This window comes from Marmota marmota, unplaced genomic scaffold (genome assembly GCF_001458135.2).
Source record: "Marmota marmota marmota unplaced genomic scaffold, marMar, whole genome shotgun sequence".
Taxonomy (NCBI): Eukaryota; Metazoa; Chordata; class Mammalia; order Rodentia; family Sciuridae; genus Marmota; species Marmota marmota.
In genome coordinates this window covers 2334755-2338272 of record NW_026000101.1, presented here as the reverse complement: position 1 = coordinate 2338272, position 3518 = coordinate 2334755, and the positions used below count along the sequence as shown (strand labels likewise).

The 3518-nt window shown below is 39.7% G+C and overlaps 1 protein-coding gene across 2 annotated transcripts in view; it reads left to right on the top strand.

Moving 5' to 3' along the window:
* The window catches only part of Ugcg (UDP-glucose ceramide glucosyltransferase), a 56302-nt gene that overhangs the window by 14911 nt on the left and 37873 nt on the right, over positions 1-3518 (top strand). The gene's annotated exons all lie outside the window — the stretch shown is intronic.

Here is a 3518-nt window from a genome sequence, read left to right as displayed (position 1 = left end):
AAAAATATATATATATATATATATATATATATATTTTTTTTTTTTTGATACTGTAATTGAACTCAGGGGCACTTGACCACTGAGCTACATTCCCAGCCCTATTTAGTATTTTATTTAGAGACAGGGTCTCACTGAGTTGCTTAGGACCTTGGCCTTTGCTGAGGCTGGCTTTGAACTTGCCATCCTTCTGCTTCAGCCTCCCCAGCTGCTGGGATTGCAGGCATGCACCACCACACCCAGCCTAAACATACTTTAATGATAGTGTATACCATGTATGTACAGAGACTTGGGCAGAAATTACTTTTAAATGAGAGGTGGCCTGTGCACAGGTGACAATCACCAATCCTATTCTAAACACATGGAGATGATGTTGTGGTCATATAACACGTGTGTTCGATTGAGAATGAGCATGCGTGTTCACACGCAGCCCTGAAAATAAGAAAGGAAAATCTCCATCACGATTCACAAACCAAGAAGTGGAAACGGGTAACCAGGAAAAACTCTGTCAACGTGTAGGTGCCTTAGGCTCAAGTTCATACTGTACCTAACGTGGAAGTCCTGATCTGAGATACTGAAATAAAAACTGGTTCAAAACCAGTAAGCCTTGCAATACTTTGTCAGAAACACTCATAAAACTGGCTCAAGCGAGCCAGGCACAGTGGTGCATGCCTGTAATCTAAGCAACTCAGGAGGCTGAGACAGGAGCATCACAAGTTTGAGGCCAGCCTCGGCAACTTAGCAAGACTGTCTCAAGATAAAAAAAAAAAAAAAAAATTAAAAAGGTGTGTGGGGGGGACCTGGGAATGTAGCTCTGTGGTAAAGCCCCCCTAGGTTCAATCCCGAGTACAAAACAATCAATCAAAAATGGCCCACTTGGAGGACTCCACCCCAGACCATTTTTGAGAAAAGTATAAATGGGCTGCTGATCACAATTTGAAACATACAGCTGTAGGTTGATTTACAACACACTGATCATGGGCAAGGTCTCGTTTCTGTGTGTGGCAGGCAGAGTTACTACATCCTTGCTCCAGAGCATAGCTTTCTTGTCATCCATAAGAATTTTATAAGAATTTGTGCAACTCCCCTCATTAAACCACAACTTGCTGATTGTAGATAATTTGCCTGTTCTTCATTGTATCTCCAGTCTATAGGATAATGTTGAACGGGCTCAAAATAGATTTTTCACTAAGTGAACTCTAAATAACATGGAGCATCACTATATGCCAAACACCATGCAAGTTTTGTGATTTAATCAAAATCACATGCTTTGTGATTTAATGGGTATTCTTTCATTATTTTGGTAAACATTTTATGTAATTTGTATTATGGGCCTCTGTCAGTTTATTTCATAAGTCAAAACAGTATTCTGCAAAGTAGAATCTTATATCCTAGGGGGTACATGACAAGCTCACCCCTTGGGCTATGGAAAGAAAATCCTACTAAAGAGCGATTGCAGATGAGAATTTTGAGGGTTCTGCCATATAGTCTGACTTATAACTATTTTTGAGTAGAAATTTCAGATATACTACTTATCAGTTCTCTTTGCCCATAAGCTTTCACTGCTATTTGGAGAGTCAGAATGAGTTTATGATAAAATACTGCATTCTCAATATGAAAAGCTCTTAAAAGGATAGCAGATGCATCCATGTTAATATTTGAAGTAAAATACTTTAAGACGAGGAAGAAGAAGAGGAAAATAGGATTCACTCTCAACATTTTCACAAATTGAAAACTGTAAGACTGCTGAGTAGTTTAAATGGCCCTTGTTGCTGTTTTGTTCTTAATTTAATGTCTGCCAAATGCAATGGAATTATCAGTGGGCTGGGTTTCACTATAAATTGGTCAGCACTTAATGTAAGTGTTTTGAGACAGTTTCTTATTATTTAATGGTCACATAATGGGGAAAATGGATAAAAACTAATGAGATTTCAGAGTTCTGTTGTCCGCTCCTAAACTCTTTCATGATTCTCTGTGTGTTTGCCTCTTGTCTCTCTGTGATGCATTTTGGGTGATTGCTACAGATCTAGTTTCTAGTTCTCTCTTATGCTAGGTGTATGTGAACTTCTGTCTTAACCTGTCCATTGAATTCCTAATGTCAACGAGACAACTTTCCTTTTTAGGTATTGCGTGGTTCTTTTCATAGCTTCGTGGTCCTAGTTGATGGTTTCTCATTCCTTCTCTTGAGTTTTGTTCAGGCAACACTGATACTTTGCATTCTGGGCCCCAAACCCACTTGATGGGGTGTTTTCCAAAAAGACTTTTCCTTTTATTTTATAACACTTAGGACTGAATCTAAGATAAGCAGCATCCCCGGCTTCCTCTTAGGGCCAGGCCTTTTCTGCCTTGCCTTTCAGGGATGCTAGATTTATACCAGGCTTTCAGAACAGATTGCCTGTCATTCTTATGTCAGGCTTGTCTCCATCTCTAGGTCACCCAGGACCAGCAGATGGCCTGGAGGTGAGCATTGGTCTCGGCACATACTCACTGAAAAGTTCTTGTTTCTGACATAGGAGGCCTTTTAAATATTTTCCTAACAGTTCAATCATGTATTTTAAGACATGCTTTATTTTTAACATGTTTGAATTTAAAGGGAGGGGAGAAAATTGTATTTTGTTCACACATACATGCATACATACACACAGTTTGTATGTTTTGGCTTCTATACACATTTTTTAAATCTCTGGAAGGATGAGTAAGAAACTAATAATCCCGGGGTAATGATTAGAATGGGGCAGATGGGGTAAGGGTGATGGGGAGACTTCTTTTAGGAGAACATTTAATATTTTTAGTGATTTCAACCATATGAACATGTTACTGATTTAATCAATCAAAATGTGTGATACGAACTTTTTACCCCTCAGCCATCCAAATTCCTGTATCGGGTAGGTTTTTCCAGACAGTTGGTGTGCTGTTTTATTGGAAATGGGCAAAGGGTGATTTCTGTGGTATTCCAGCTCCGTAGATCCTAGTTTTGCCTCTGTGTGGCCCTCTAGGTGCACTCTGGAGATGAGTGGTTTCCACACTGTCTGTGGCAAAAGATTCATTCTTATATTTTCCAGACTGCCGTGAACTGATAAGTTTGCCAAACTAGAGTAAAAATAAATTGTTGTAAGTTTCTTAAGTTTTCTGTTAGTTTCTTCTCATTGCAGACCAGCGAAAGGCAGCTGGTGGACCAGAGCACACTCTGAATAGCACTGCTGTAAAGGATGTTCCGTATTTTCTGGTGTTTGATGTTGTGGATCAGAAATTAACACTACCGTGTTCTATGCATTTCTTACCAATTAAAAATGGTTCCATTGTATGTAGCCTGTTTTCTTCCTGTAAAGATGTTTCCGTGGCCATTTCTGAAACATGAAGTGTTTATCATAGCACATCCTCACCTTAAATAGCTGGGAGTGAGCTTGCAGCTGGCTGCTCGTCCTGCTGTGCTTCCAAGTCACTCATAGGGTCATAGTGTAATTCTTTGATTAAAAGATGCATTGATACTAGGTGTGTGTATGCGGCGGGGGGGGGGGGTG